A 17735-nucleotide genomic window follows, 5' to 3' on the forward strand; every position below is an offset into this window, starting at 1 on the left:
GTACACACACACACACACACACACACACACACACACATACACACACACTTTTTTTTCTTCAGTGCGATGCACTATTTCCCCTCTTGCCTTTGACCTGACCCCTCTCAGGTCAGGTCAAACACCAGTCCATCATGTCAGCGGGTCCTGCTGTCGTGATCTAGGGGTCATCTCGTCGTACACAAGGGGTCGTACTGTCGGTCATAGTGGCCAAGGGTCGTCCCGTCGTACTTGAGCGCCGCATTATAGTGTTCAAGGGTCATGTAGTCGTACTCAAAGACAGTAATCAAGAGTCGTACCTTAGTACTCAAGCGTCGTACCTCAACACTCAAGCGTCGTACCTCAACACTCAAGCGTCGTACCTCAACACTCAAGCGTCGTACCTCAACACTCAAGCGTCGTACCTCAGCACTCAAGCGTCGTACCTCAGCACTCAAGCGTCGTACCTCAACACTCAAGCGTCGTACCTCAACACTCAAGCGTCGTACCTCAACTTTCAAGCGTCGTACCTCAGCACTCAAGCGTCGTACCTCAACACTCAAGCGTCGTACCTCAGCACTCAAGCGTCGTACCTCACCACTCAAGCGTCGTACCTCAGCACTCAAGCGTCGTACCTTAGTACTCAAGCGTCGTACCTCAGCACTCAAGCGTCGTACCTCAGCACTCAAGCGTCGTACCTCAACACTCAAGCGTCGTACCTCAACACTCAAGCGTCGTACCTCAGCACTCAAGCGTCGTACCTCAGCACTCAAGCGTCGTACCTCAGCACTCAAGCGTCGTACCTCAACACTCAAGCGTCGTACCTCAGCACTCAAGCGTCGTACCTCAACACTCAAGCGTCGTACCTCAGCACTCAAGCGTCGTACCTCAACACTCAAGCGTCGTACCTCAGCACTCAAGCGTCGTACCTCAGCACTCAAGCGTCGTACCTCAGCACTCAAGCGTCGTGTCTCAACACTCAAGCGTCGTACCTCAGCACTCAAGCGTCGTACCGTCATGCACGAGGAAGTTAGAAGTATTTAAAGAACTTTCTTCCCCCCCTAAAAAAAAAAAAAACAGACCCTCCGCCTCCTGGACTGCAGGTAGTGGCGGTAAGCCCGCACTCAGATGTATATTTGAGTGCTCTAAACACACACTTTACCACCTCCCTCCCCCATCATTTATACAAGGTGGGTGCTCGCCACTCCTCCTCACCTCTTCTTGGTCTCTGTCCTTATGTTCGCCTCAGCTTGGGTGACACCCAGAGTCCTGTGTCCTCTCTCCCACACACAGGTATAGGAGGGGAGATGCGAGGGGTAGGGGAGCGAAGGAAGGGTGGATCTCTCTGTTGACATGTCCGGGGAAAGGGTGGTTTCTCTCTCTCTCTCTCTCTCTCTCTCTCTCTCTCTCTCTCTCTCTCTCTCTCTCTCTCTCTGAATTCTTCGGTAACAGAAACAGGTGAGTGTGTCCGTTTCCCATTTTCCAGGAACAGAAATCGTAGGCGTTGCAGTCGGCCTACACCCATCTCAGGTGCTCATCCTTCCCTCAGGCTGGTGTGTGGGTGTGTGTGTTTGCATACAAACACACACACACACGCGCGCGCGCGCGTGCGTGCGAGTACATACATAGGACATACATATGTATAAAAGGGTAGGAGACGGGGCAAATAAAGATTTTTTTTTTCTTTTATAAGTCTCAAAAACTTTTTTTTTTTTTAGACAGGCATTTCAGTGCTAGTGTGGGTGAAGTGTCCCGTGGCTAAGGAGTAGGTGGAGGCAGGCAGGCATACAGCGTGCAGTGGGTACAGTACATGGACGTGTGAGGGTGTCAAGTGGGCTCAGGGGACATGGTGGTGGGTTCTCCTCCCGTCAGAGAAATGAAGTGTAGGATACATCCTACACATGATACATGCTTACGTGATACATGTGATACATGATACATGCTTACGTAATACATGATATGTGATACATAATACATGGATACATGATACATAATACTTGGTTACCTGACGCATGATACGTGATACATGCTTACGTGATACATGGTCCATGATACGTGATACATGATACATCCTGTGCATGATGCGTGGTACATGATACATTCTATGCATGATGCGTGATACATGATACATCCTATACATGAGACGTGATACATGATACATCCTATACATGAGACGTGATACGTGATGCATCCTATACATGATCCATGATACATCCTATACATGATCCACGGTACGTGATACATGATACATCCTATATATGATACATGATCCATGATACATCCTATACATGATGCATGATACGTGATACATGCTCACATGATACGTGCTACGGACGGTAACACAGGTAACAACGTTGGTGTAATACAGAGCAAGGTTAAGTCGTCCACATGAACAGAACATCTTGTTAACATTGACAGTAACACGGTGAAGAACCAGTGGACAACTGATATATATATATATATATATATATATATATATATATATATATATATATATATATATATATATATATATATATATATAGTGAACAAGATAAAACTCTCTTCCCCCGTAACACACACACACACACACACACACACACATAGAGGACAGTAGGCATGAGAGAGAGCGTTTAAAGTGAGGCGACTTACAGTTATTATACAAGTTTGGCGGTGCGTCGCCGCGCTTGGGGACGGAGGGAAGGGGAGGAAGGCCGCTCAGGCCAACCATGTTTAATGCGGAAATTACCTGCAAATTCCCCGCTGTTCACGGAAGTTGGAGCAGCTGGGGGGGTATGCTACCCCTCCCCCTCCGGTCGCTGCTTTAATGGCCGTCCCTTAGATGCACGTCCTCACACCTGTGTGCGTTTATACTTCACGTCCTCACACCTGTGTACGTTTATACATCACGTCCTCACACCTGTGTACGTTTATACATCACGTCCTCACACCTGTGTATACGTTTATACATCACGTCCTCACACCTGTGTACGTTTATACATCACGTCCTCACACCTGTGTATACGTTTATACATCACGTCCTCACACCTGTGTACGTTTATACAAGATGTGAATGTATGCAGTCACGTATTTATACAGTGGGGGAGGGGGGTCACGTATTCATACAGTGGCGGGGTAGGTAGGTAGGTGAGGGCGCTCTGCACTAGTGGTGGGGCACCGTCGCTCATCCCACCCTCCGCCGTCAGCTTGCTTTTCAGAACGCATCGGTCACCGTCGGCTGTCGCAGTAACCTTCTGCAGTCTGTTCCAATCACCAGCCACACGTTTTAGTCAGGTAGTGGAGGAAGAATATACTTCCCACGTATTCCCTTGCGTGTCGTAGAAGGCGACTAAAAGGGGAGGGAGCTGGCTGGAAATCCTCCCCTCCAGTTCTTAATTTTACAAAAGAAGGAACAGAGAAGGGGGCGAAGTGAGGATTTTCTAAGGCTCAGTCCTCTGTTCTTACCGCTACTTCGCTAACACAGGAAATGGCGAATGTGTTTGATATCATTAATGCTTGATATTATTTATACTTAATCGCCGTCTACCGCGTTAGCGAGGTAGCGCAAGGAAATAGATGAGGAATGGCCCAACCCACCCACATACAAATGTATATACGTAAACGACCACACACGCACATATACATACATATACAATTCAACGTATACATACATATACATACACAGACATATACATATATACACATGTACATTTTCATACTTGCTGCCTTCATTCATTCTCGTCGCCACCCCGCCACACATGAAATAACATCTCCCCTCCCTCTCCCCCTCCAGCGAGGTAGCGTCAGGAAAAGACAACAAAGGCCACATCCGTTCACACTCAAGTCTCTAACAGTCATGTGTAATGTACCGAAACCACAGCTCCCTTTCCACATCCAGGCCCCACAGACCTTTCCATAGTTTATATATCGTCTCGCCGAGCCTGTGAAGTTTGTCCCGTTGGATTACCCTCATCTATTCCCTTTCCTATTCTATCGGTCCCCCCTTTTCCTAGAATGAGCATTTGCGCCATTTAATATTGATAACTCATCTCTCAACCTGAAGGAGAATGGCATCTGGTCCCCCATACAGAACCGTCAGATTACATGGATCGAAAATGAGGAGAGAAAGTTGGGGGTGGGGGGGGGAGGGTTTAAATTCAGATATCCTTCCCCCGTGGTTTTTTTTTTTAGAAAGACTTCCCGAGGCAGTGTTTTCTGTGCGAGAGAGGTGGCCAGGTTTGAGTGGTTGGGGTTGTGGGGAAGCGCGCGGCCGACGTGTGTCGTGTATACATACAATATCCCCGTTGTTTCCATCCTGTCGGGTGAGTGAGGAGGGGGTGGGTGGTAGTCCAGCACGCGGGACATGCAAAGCAGGAAGCTGGCTGGAACTCAGCTGGTCCCTAATCTTCTTAAGTACCAACCCCCGCTATCGGTTTCACGTTAAAGTTTTACACGGGAGACGTTCAAGGGAGGATGAGGCTAGAGGACATGACTGGCGATCCGGATTTGTGGGAGCCAATGTTTGAAGGCCGTTTTGGGATCCGTTTTTTGTTCTACGTTTTCTACAAATATCATAGATATTTATGTCGCATTTCTTCAGGATTTGTTTCTCTTTATTTTGAATTTGATATGTATATCTTACGTATTCTTATGATATATATATATATATATATATATATATATATATATATATATATATATATATATATATATATATATATATATATATATATATATATCCCTGGGGATAGGGGAGAAAGAATACTTCCCACGTATTCCCTGCGTGTCGTAGAAGGCGACTAAAAGGGAAGGGAGCGGGGGGCTGGAAATCCTCCCCTCTCGTTTTTTTTTTTTTTTTTTTTTTCCAAAAGAAGGAACAGAGAAGGGGGCCAGGTGAGGATATTCCCTCAAAGGCCCAGTCCTCTGTTCTTAGCGCTACCTCGCTAATGCGGGAAATGGCGAATAGTATGAAAAAAAAAAAAAAAAAAAAAAATATATATATGTAGGTTTGCGGCAGGGGTGTGTGATGTCTCCATGGTTGTTTAATTTGTTTATGGATGGGATTGTTAGGGAGGTAAATGCAAGAGTTTTGGAAAGAGGGGCAAGTATGAAGTCTGTTGGGGATGAGAGAGCTTGGGAAGTGAGTCAGTTGTTGTTCGCTGATGATACAGCGCTGGTGGCTGATTCATGTGAGAAACTGCAGAAGCTGGTGACTGAGTTTGGAAAAGTGTGTGGAAGAAGAAAGTTAAGAGTAAATGTGAATAAGAGCAAGGTTATTAGGTGCAGTAGGGTTGAGGGTCAAGTCAATTGGGAGGTGAGTTTGAATGGAGAAAAACTGGAGGAAGTGAAGTGTTTTAGATATCTGGGAGTGGATCTGGCAGCGGATGGAACCATGGAAGCGGAAGTGGATCATAGGGTGGGGGAGGGGGCGAAAATCCTGGGGGCCTTGAAGAATGTGTGGAAGTCGAGAACATTTTCTCGGAAAGCAAAAATGGGTATGTTTGAAGGAATAGTGGTTCCAACAATGTTGTATGGTTGCGAGGCGTGGGCTATGGATAGAGTTGTGCGCAGGAGGATGGATGTGCTGGAAATGAGATGTTTGAGGACAATGTGTGGTGTGAGGTGGTTTGATCGAGTGAGTAACGTAAGGGTAAGAGAGATGTGTGGAAATAAAAAGAGCGTGGTTGAGAGAGCAGAAGAGGGTGTTTTGAAGTGGTTTGGGCACATGGAGAGGATGAGTGAGGAAAGATTGACCAAGAGGATATATGTGTCGGAGGTGGAGGGAACAAGGAGAAGAGGGAGACCAAATTGGAGGTGGAAAGATGGAGTGAAAAAGATTTTGTGTGATCGGGGCCTGAACATGCAGGAGGGTGAAAGGAGGGCAAGGAATAGAGTGAATTGGAGCGATGTGGTATACCGGGGTTGACGTGCTGTCAGTGGATTGAAGCAAGGCATGTGAAGCGTCTGGGGTAAACCATGGAAAGCTGCGTAGGTATGTATATTTGCGTGTGTGGACGTATGTATATACATGTGTATGGGGGGGGGGGCATTTCTTTCGTCTGTTTCCTTGCGCTACCTCGCAAACGCGGGAGACAGCGACAAAGTATAATAAAAAAAAAAAAAAAATATATATATATATATATATATATATATATATATATATATATATATATATATATATATATATATTGAGACAATGGCATACCCAGTCGCCAATACGTTTACCCATAAATTTCTGATTATTTCCAACTGACGCTTCCACGGAAATATATTCTTGAACCAGAAGTTGATCATGGATTTGACACGCGATATATCGTGTATGAGGAATATGTTGGGAATATATGATAAACTTCATACATCCAGTGAAAGTTTCAAGACGAATAACTCAATGTCTTTTCATACTATTAATATGAACCGTAACAAGTCGTGTTGAAGTCTGTCCGTGAGGTGGAGTGGGGTCCGTGGTGCACACGGCCCTCAGGACAGCTACGGCCGTGGACACGGACGGGCCCGGTAAGTACCGACCACCTGCTCTTAAAATGGCCATTACTGGGAGTGTATAATCGTACCCTGTGCTTGGCCTTAATTATATTGGTTTCTTTTTTTCTTAGATCTCATAGAAAATCAGTTCCACATCTTAGAGTTATCCTAAACCCCTGAGGGAGGTGGTCGAGATATTATTTTTTTTCTTCCTCAACGTATTGATACAAAATGAGGCCGTCGCTCTCGACGTTAATGACCGTTGCAGCCAATAGGCGTAGAACCGGAAATTGTTAACCAGTTTCACGACATGCGAACTTTTGAACTTGTGCGAGCAAGGTTCGAACTTTTGAACTTGTGAGAGGAACGCTTCCACCTCCTGATGAAATACCACACACGCATGTGTTTACCTCTTTCAAAATCATTCTGATTTTGAAAGGAGGAAGATGAGAGGAAGAAAAAGAAAAAAAAAATAGTTATTAAAAGGGTTTATAAATGAGTTACTCCTGAAATAACTACATTTTCTCTTGACGTTCGTCAATAGATGGCTTTTGCCTGGCAGTCCCTTGGCTTGAAGCCAGATGATGGCCACACCACCTCCGCTGCTGAACCACTATTAGTGTACAATCTGTAAAGCGCCCCCTTCCCCCCCTAAAAAGAAATTAAATAACCCCCTACCAAAAAAAAAACAAAAAAAGAATCCTGTCTATTATTTCCTTGTTAAGAGAAGCCTGTATGTGGGTGTATGAGTGGAAGTTGAGACCATTTTATGTTAATATATAAATCAAGATTCCAGATGCTATATATATTTTTTTTTATTATTATGATCCATCCAATATTCTGTTCCCTTATTCATACAACAGATGAGGGAATCAGAAATTTCCATCATTGTTTTCTGCTCGAGAGCATCGCATCTCTCTCATCGTGGAATGGGAGCCAGGCATTTGCAGGGAGGGAGGGAGAGAGGGAGATAACGTCTTGCTCTGTATAGATAGCTTTATCAAACCCAACCTCGGTCTCCCCAGCGCTCACGGGCAACAAACGTCTTGGCGAGGAGTCGGCGCGTCAGCTAACGCTGCTTTCCACCGTAGATCTGGCCACGCCAAGTATATATATACAGGTCGTGTAACACGGGTGCTGTTTTCATACAAGAAATTTCTGATGAACATACCATATTTTAGTTATTGGTGATTTTTCTATAATGTTCTGGATTTGAAGTGAATATGCTTAGTAAGTAAACTTCACAGATTCAAGTAAAGGCACCCACCCACACACACACACGCGCACACACACACACACACACACACACACAGGCTAACAGTGGATGACCTGGGTTGATCCCCAGGAACCATTACCCTCCCTTCTTTCCTCCTCTTTTCCCCCCTTCTCATTCTCCTCCTCAGCGCATTCTTAGGAACCTCCCTAAACTTCACCTCCCCCTCCCCGAGCCATTCCCTCCAGTTAGCAATCAAGGAAAATATTCACAGTTTTACGTCCGGTCGCCTGGAACTGGACACACAACAATGGATCCAGAGAGCTAAAAATAGGACCTTTACACCCGGAGAACGGGCCTCATAAAGCGGGGACCAGCGATCCGGGGATTGGGCCCGGCAGATCTTACCAATATATCGCTGGAGGGAAAGCACAGTGACGAGGGAGAGTAGAGGAGGGCAGATGTCGTACTTGTCCTTTAAGAAAGACGACAGAGAAATTGCGTTGGACCGCGTGTCTGCGAGTCTCGGACGATTGTGGTTTGTGACAAACTGAAGAGAATGGATGAGTTTATGCAAAAGGGGAAACTACCAAAATGAAATACAGAAACAATTTTTTTTCTTTTTTTTAGAGAAGAGAGGTCATACGTAACGAATCTCTTAGGCACGAGGGAAGGATGGGTGGACCGCGTGTGTGTTTGGACTGCCAGAAAGCTTTCGACACTGACCCACACACGTACTTGGTAGAGAAGCTGGATCTTCTGGCAGGAATAAAGAGGAAAGAGCTTGATAGACTGAGCAGAAAATACCTTTAGTGGAAGGGAACAGAGGACGAACGGTAACAGGATCCTGCCCGGGAATGGGATGGGGGTCACCAGCGATGTACCACAGGGGCCACTACTGGGACCATTGTACTTCCTGGTCATTACATTAAATGACTTGCCAGGAGGACTGGACCTGAATATGTTTGCGGATCATGTCAGGGTCATGAGGGAAGTACAGAAGGATGACGACTGTATCAAGGAACCAGAAGCAGAATGTGTAGTTCATCATATTCACGGCTGATTGCATTCAACTCGAGGAGAGTGAAGGTAATGAGAGGAGAACACAGAGAGAGAGAGGACAAGGCTTCGGCGAGATCATTGCTTAGGAGGAAACATACTGCAGGAGTACCTAAACAGTCGTCAGAGGAACTGTAAAGGAGAGTATGGATAAGGTAATGCCCAGCAAACTGTTCACGTCTCACATGAAGCCAAAACTAGATTGTGCTTCTTATGTTTGGTCACTGCCTTTAAGGAGCCTCGCGAGTCTACGTAGAACTCCCTTCACGTTTAGTACAAATAGGTTATGACTGACACACACACACACACACACACACACACACACACACACACACAAACCATTCAGATGTTCAAAAAAAAAAAAAGGACCCGAGTTTTTCAGTTTCACAGGAAAATATGTTGTGGTGGTCGGTGGGTAGGTTACGCCCGACTCCCTGTTGTGTTCGTGTGTGTTGCGGGAGGGTAATAACAAGTGGGCGAGTCTGCCAGCTCCGACCCGTTCGTTAATATTCCACTTTTTTTCTCTCCCCTGTTTTGTCTCGTGTTTCATTTCGCTGGTAACGGTGACGAAGTGTATGGTTAGCTGGGCTTTTTGGCCTATCAACTGCCAGGGTTTTAAATTAACGAAGGTCTTCAGCTTCAAGCTAAATCCACCAAGCTAATAATCTTTTGAACACAGTCTTGTAGGTGTTACACATAACATTATCAATTAGGTATATGGATCGATCTCGTCTTATGGTTTCTCAATGATCTGCAGGTTTCTACAACGTTGACACGTAAACAATAATACCTCAGTTATTTGAGACATGATAGATTCTCAGTTTACCGCGACTTCTGATGGCTGACTTGTCTTTGCGTATTTCTTGTGGGCAGTGTTAGCAACTGGAACATTATATATATATATATATATATATATATATATATATATATATATATATATATATATATATATATATATATATATATTATCCCTGGGGATAGGGGAGAAAGAATACTTCCCACGTATTCCCTGCGTGTCGTAGAAGGCGACTAAAAGGGGAGAGAGCGGGTGGCTGAAAATCCTCCCCTCTCTTTTTTTTTTTTTTTTTGATTTTCCAAAAGAAGGAACAGAGAAGGGGGCCAAGTGAGGATATTCCCTCAAAGGCCCAGTCCTCTGTTCTTAACGCTACCTCGCTGACGCAGGAAATGGCAAATAGTATGAAAGAATATATATATATATATATATATATATATATATATATATATATATATATATATATATATATATATATATATATATACAAAGACCTTCATGCCACTGTGGTGGCTGGAGACGTCTGCGAAGGACTTTTATACATCGGCCGTTCACCGTAAAGATGGCGGTTTGTGTCCGGCCGCTCACGCAGTCTGATTTATTCCTTCTCCTTCAAAGGGGAGGAAAAAAAGAGAGAAAGATATTCGCTGACCGTGACTGTTGCTGGGAATCTCTTAGCATCACGGGAGGTGGTCAGGTCAGCCGAGCGGGTAGGGTGGAAGCGTCGGCCAGAGCCAGTATACAGTGGCTGTGGGATATATATGTATATTTTTTTCCTTCGCCTTTTGTGGTCCTGTGTTGAATTGGGCTGGGTTCTGGGTTCCGGTGGGCGGAGCCCTGAGGGTTAGGGAGGTGGAGGAGCGCTAAGGTAAAGGGGAGGGGGTTTCCTTGGGGATGGAGCCTCGAGGTTGAAACTCCCTCGGGAATGGAACCCAGAGGTTAAGGGTTTCCTTATGGAGTGGAGTGGTGAGGTTGGGGGTTTGGAAGGATGGAGCCCTGAGGCTGGGAGGTTCTTTGGGGGGAAAGGAGTCGCGAGACTGTGGGTTCCTGGGGGATGGAACCCAGACCTCAAAGGTTCCTTGGAGGTTCCAACCCTGAGGTTAAGGGCTGCGAGAGGTTGAGCTTGGAGGTTGTGAGTGAGCCACGTAAGTAAGGTCGGTCCACCATAACATTTCCCCTTGCAGATGACAACCCTTCGCACAATTCTTATCATCTTTGTTGTATTTGTGGTTGAATCACCTCGTAGCATAAGGTAAAACATCGTTACAATCACCGGGAGTGTTACGTCCGTCGGCCGTGGGGGGAAGACCGGCTCTGTATGACCCAGCTGTAACGCCTCCCGCTGGGCTCGCGTCATTTTTCCCTGGAAGTTCCAGAATCTTCTCCGCCAACTTGGGACATGTGATGTGGTCGTGGTACGGGGCTTGATCATCCATCGCTCGGGCGGTTTGTATTGGTCTCGTGTTGCAGGCCAACTCCAGTGATGCAAGACAGAGGGACGCATGGAAGTTACATAGTAAGAGTAGTAGTAATTATGATGATAATAATAATAATGATAATGATAAAGATAATGATGATAATGATAGTAATAATGATAATAATAACAATTATGATAATGATAATAATAATGATAATAATAATGATAATGATAACAATAATGATAATAATAATAATAATAATAATAATAATAATAATAATAATAATAATAATAATGATAGTAATAGCAATGATGATAATGATAAATGATGATAATATTGATAACAGTAATGATTAGCATAGCCATAATGACAACTGTGATAATGATAATAACAACATTGATATGCTGGGGGGTTAGTTGCACCTTGCTCATCAACCCTGCACTGTGCTCCGTTGCTGGGATCTATTATGTGCCATTCCCAGGTAGTCGTAACAGTTGTAGACAGGGTGTCATCACGAGCGGTGTTGGCCCAGTGGGAAGTGTGTTGTCAGACTCGTGGGTTGGTTGATTAAATGTCGTGTGGTCTGGGGGGGGTAGTAGGTAATGTCCCGTCACTGGTCATAGTTGTAAAGTTGTGGACTCAACAATTTCCCCCGGGGTGGGGGTCACGGTGAGCGGAGGGAGGAAGTTGTGATTGGCTTGCCTTGATGGTTCACTTGGAGGTGGGGGAGGAGGAGGGAGAAGGGGATTGGGGGGTGGCGGGGGGGAAAAGGTTGTTGGAGGTGAAGGGGTTTGAGGGGGGGGGGAAAGGTTGTTGGAGGTGAAGGGGTTTGAGGGGGGGGAAAAGGTTGTTGGAGGTGAAGGGGTTTGAGGGAGGGGAAAAGGTTGTTGGAGGTGAAGGGGTTTGATAGGGGGTTTGTTTAGAGGGTTATTAGGTGGGTGTTGACTAGGGGGGAGGAGGGGTGCATTGTAGGAGGTGAGGGTTTTGTGAGGTGGAGGGTTTTTTTTTTTTTGGAGGGAGTTGTTGACTTGGGGAGGGGATGGGTTATGGGTTGTAGGAAGGGTGTGAAGGCTTTGTGAGGTGGGACTATTAGAGGATTCTTTGGGAAGGTTGTTGGCTTGCTGGAGGGGGTATGGGTTGTAGGAGGTGAGGGGATTTTGTGAAGTGGGTTGTGTGGGAGGTGAGGGAATTTTGTGAAGTGGGTTGTGTGGGAGGTGAGGGGTTTTTGTGAGGTGGGTTGTGTGGGAGGTGAGGGGTTTTTGTGAGGTGGGTTTGTGGGAGGATGCTTTGGAGTGGGGGGGGGAAGGTTCTCTGGGATCACGGCCCATTAGTGGTTACAATATTACAAGTATTGCGTGGGGATGATACTCGAGCCGGGGGGTCTTAGCCACGATGCTGTATCGCCGATCGATTCGATATTTGGGTCTCGTTCGGAACGAAATTTACCGATATTTACCATCTATAGCTACGCTTAAGGTATCAGTTTTATTGAATAACAAGTTGAGGGTCATTTTTTTTTTTTTTTGAGTTTATGTGTTCCTGTGAGTCCGGCACATGCGTGACGTAATGTGCGCGTCACATACGTGCGTCACATGTTTGTCATTGCGCCTACCAAATGGCGTCCTAACTGTTACGTCTCTTCGTTGTATGTCATCTGACTGTTGTATTTCTCTCCTGTATTATCTCCCCTAATGATGTGATTATTACATGAAAGTGCACTTAGGAACTTATCGTGTTTCATTTCCCCCGTGGACTCGTATGAATATATCTGATCACTCGCTCAATTGTGATCCTTACCAATATATATATATATATATATATATATATATATATATATATATATATATATATATATATATACATATATAGCTTCGTCTCTTCGATGTATATCAACTGACTTATATTTCTCTCCTGTGTCTCCCCTGATGTGATTATTACACGAAAGTGCACTTGGGAACTTATCGTGTTTCAATTTCCCCGTGGACTCATAAGAATATATATATATATATATATATATATATATATATATATATATAAATATATATATATATATATATATATATATATATATATATATATATATATATATATATATATATATATATATATATATTTCATCCCTGGGGATAGGGGATTAAGAATACTTCCCACGTATTCCCTGCGTGTCGTAGATGGCGACTAAAAGGGGAGGGAGCGGGGGGCTGGAAATCCTCCCCTCTCGTTTTTTTTTTTTTTTCAAAAGAAGGAACAGAGAATTGGGCCAGGTGAGGGTATTCCCTCAAAGGCCCAGTCCTCTGTTCTTAACGCTACCTCGCTAATGCGGGAAATGGCGAATAGTTTGAAAGAAAAAAAAGATATATATATATATATATATATATATATATATATATATATATATATATATATATATATATATATATATATATATATATATATTAGGTACAGTAGGGTTGAGGGTCAAGTCAATTGGGAGGTGAGTTTGAATGGAGAAAAACGAGGAAGTGAAGTGTTTTAGATATCTGGGAGTGGATCTGGCAGCGGATGGAACCATGGAAGCGGAAGTGGATCATAGGGTGGGGGAGGGGGCGAAAATTCTGGGGGCCTTGAAGAATGTGTGGAAGTCGAGAACATTATCTCGGAAAGCAAAAATGGGTATGTTTGAAGGAATAGTGGCTCCAACAATGTTGTATGGTTGCGAGGCGTGGGCTATGGATAGAGTTGTGCGCAGGAGGATGGATGTGCTGGAAATGAGATGTTTGAGGACAATGTGTGGTGTGAGGTGGTTTGATCGAGTGAGTAACGTAAGGGTAAGAGAGATGTGTGGAAATAAAAAGAGCGTGGTTGAGAGAGCAGAAGAGGGTGTTTTGAAGTGGTTTGGGCACATGGAGAGGATGAGTGAGGAAAGATTGACCAAGAGGATATATGTGTCGGAGGTGGTGGGAACAAGGAGAAGAGGGAGACCAAATTGGAGGTGGAAAGATGGAGTGAAAAATATTTTGTGTGATCGGGGCCTGAACATGCAGGAGGGTGAAAGGAGGGCAAGGAATAGAGTGAATTGGAGCGATGTGGTATACCGGGGCTGACGTGCTGTCAGTGGATTGAATCAAGGCATGTGAAGCGTCTGGGGTAAACCATGGAAAGCTGTGTAGGTATGTATATTTGCGTTTGTGGACGTATGTATATACATGTGTATGGGGGGGGTTGGGCCATTTCTTTCGTCTGTTTCCTTGCGCTACCTCGCAAACGCGGGATTTAGCGACAAAGTATAAAAATATATATATATATATATATATATATATATATATATATATATATATATATATATATATATATATATATATATATATATATATATATAAGTTTCAATTATCCACAAATTACCTGTACCTTGGGAGAGTTTTATAAACGTTAAAACCTCCTGAAGCCAAAGAGATTAAGAGTGGGCCGTTCCTGCCTCCCTCTCTCCACTGCTGCCGGAGGCACCGACTTAATTGCCGGCGCGCCAGGCAAGACCCAGCCTACCATCTGGGGGGAGGCACGTCACATGACGGGGCTGACCCGTAACTCCACCCCCGCGGGAGGCCATCAACCTCCCTTCCCTCCCTCACAACGCCGATAAATACGAGCCGCCGATACAGGCTATCAAGGGAGGCCAAACAGCCAAGCAGGTCCTGTGCAGCGGCACACCACAACTTCACCCCCCGGGAGATCACCCGGCCCCAGACGGCGAGCCAACCCCGTCTTGATCCTACTCCTCCTCTTCCTCCTCCTCCTCCTCCTTTCTGGTACATTTATCTCCATCATTCTACATGATTCATGTATGCGTCTGTATCGTGTACGATAAGCGGACGCAGTGCATCTTGTTATCATTATTATTGAAAACGAATGTGAATAGAGATATGGATGTGAGGTTTAAGCAAGGGGAGAGAGAGAGAGAGAGAGAGAGAGAGAGAGAGAGAGAGAGAGAGAGAGAGAGAGAGAGAGAGAGGTTGGCTAGGAGTTGGAAATTGATGGAAGAATCCTGGAGATGGTGGAGTGTTGCGGATCCATTCAAGAGGACGCGGGAGTGGATGGAATTGTGGGAGAGGAAGTGGACTATATAGAGGTGGGGTTGGGGGGCAAGAGTCCTGTGAGGGCACAGTCTTTTGAGGGCGAAGACGTGTATGTCTGATGGTGTAGTGGTCCCAGCAGGGCTGTGTGGGTGCGAGTTCGTGGGGCGTAAAAATGCAGTGTACTGAAGAGGTTGGATGTGGTGGAGGTTCAGTGTGGCGTGAGGAGAGTTGATCAGGTAAGGAACAGGGTATATAGAGGTGTGGAAATAAGCAGAGCATGTTCCAACGCAGCTTAAGAGGGTGTGTTGGATTGGTTTGGAAATACGGAGATGAGTGAGAAGAGAAAGATGAAGAGAATGTACGGATCAAGAATGAAGGGGACAAGGAAGAGCGGGAAAACGAGGACGAGATGGAAGGATGGAATGAAAGATGCCCTGTCTTATCTGTGACTTAACGTGCAGGAGGGTGCGAGGCGTGCATGGGATACAGAGAATAGTTGTGATGTGGTATACAGGGAGCGACGTGTTATTGGGCTGAACCAGGGCATATGGTGCAATCAGGGTTAAACCACGGAGTCTGGGGTGTAAGGCGTCAGGGTTAGGTATGGATAAGGGGTTCTGGTGTCAGTGCATTATACGTTTACATCTAGTGGGTGATGGGGCCATTCTACGTCTGTCATTGAAACCAGCTCGCTGTCGCGGAAAGCGAAGACCAAGTGTGATATATATATATATATATATATATATATATATATATATATATATATATATATATATATATATATATATATATATATATATGTATATATATTTATATATAATTTTCTGTATTCCCATAATTACCCCATTACCCGTTCCTAATAAAGGGTCTTGGTGTTACCCAGGATATTTTCCCACAGGATCATGCATTCCAAGATTGTGTTGGATTCCTTTGATGTGAGAAGTTCTTTAATGAGACTGTGCTCCCAACTATTATACAGCCTCGCGAAAGGTGAATTTTCATATATATATATATATATATATATATATATATATATATATATATATATATATATATATATATATATATATATATATATATATATATATATATATATATATATATATATATGTATGTATGTATGTATGTAAAACTTTGTTGAGTTTACATGTAAGTTGCATTGGAAAGGGCTAAAGCACGTGCATAGCATCAGACTGGGGGAGGAGCAGTGTGGTTTCAGAGGTGGTAGAGGATGTGTGGATCAGACGTATGCTTCAAAAGAACGTATACGTGAGAAATGTCTAGAGAAGCAAAAAAAACTTGCATGTCGCGTTTATGGATTTGGAGAGAGGGAGCGTATGATAAGAGCTGATAGGAATGTCTTGTGGAAGGTCTTAAGAATATAAAGGTGTGGGAAGATAGCTTGTAGAAGCGGTGAGAATCTTTTCCATCAAAGTTGTAAGGCGTGTGTACGAGTAGGAAGAGAGGAGAGTGAATGGTTCCCGGTGAAGGTTGGTCTATGGGTCGGGGTGTGTGATGTCACCATGATTGTTTAATTTGTTAATGGATCGGGTGGTAAGGGAGGTAAATGCAAGAGTTTTGGAGAGAGGGGCGAGTATGCAGTTTGTAGGATTGGGGGAAGTGAGTCAGATATTGTTTGGTGATGACACAGCACTGGTGCAGATTCAAGAGAGAAACTCCAGAAGGTGACTTAGTTAGGAAGAGTGTGTGAGAGGAGAGGGTTGAAAGTAAAAATAGATAAAAGCAAAGTTATCAGGTTTAGCAGGGTAGAGGGGCACGTTAATTGGGCTGAGTTTGAATGGAGAAGATTTGGATGCAAAACGAATATATATATATATTATAATTTTGTAAGAGGTCACAGTGTTGCGTGATATAGCATATGGCGTCTTAGCTACGTCTCTTCCTTGTTATATCAACTGACTGTTCTACGTCTTCCATTTCATTCTTGTTTCTTCCCTGACGATGTGATCATTACGCGATAGTGCACTTAGGAACTTATCGTGTTTCACTTTCCTCATGGTTTCATGCATATATATATATATATATATATATATATATATATATATATATATATATATATATATATATATATATATATATATAGTGTATACCTATTTGTGCCGCAGGTCCCTCCTATCTTTACGAAGCCCCTGCAGCTCCTAGGAAACCAGCCACGTCCACTGGACGGGACCATAGGTTCATAAAATGTAGTGATGTGTGTGTGTGTGTGTGTTGAGAGAGTGCGGGGCATCTGAACCATAAGTGTTCGTTGTTTTCATTGTGTTAGTTGGAGCGTGGACATGAAGGGTCGTGGGATGTGTTGAATCAGTGTTTGTAGTAACAGAGGGACGGGTGATGCTGTGTCCAGAGCATACATGGGGAAAGTGTGACTCGTGTGTGTCTTGGGAGTGTGGTTTCAGATGAATGTACATCTGGTTTGTGGTTATTCAAGATTGTGTTAAGAGGCCGGTTTCAGTGATTGATGGGGTGATTTCATTGTGTATGTGTTTTGTTAGTGTAACGTTTGATAAAGGGGATCTGTAAGCGAAGGGTGTGAAGCAAGGGTAGGTCGAAACACAATCGGTGGTTAGTTAAGGAGTGCTTTGGATGGGAGGGGGTCTGATGCTGTTGCAAAGAATTGAACGGCGAGTACGCTAAGATGCGATTGTATTGTGAGGATCTTTGTCTCATGCGATAAGTGTTGAGTGTATAGTGTTACTCGGTAGCTAGTGGTGGTTCTCAGCGTTCTATTTTGGATAATTTGC

Source organism: Panulirus ornatus, chromosome 11 (assembly GCF_036320965.1).
Source record: "Panulirus ornatus isolate Po-2019 chromosome 11, ASM3632096v1, whole genome shotgun sequence".
Lineage (NCBI taxonomy): Eukaryota > Metazoa > Arthropoda > Malacostraca > Decapoda > Palinuridae > Panulirus > Panulirus ornatus.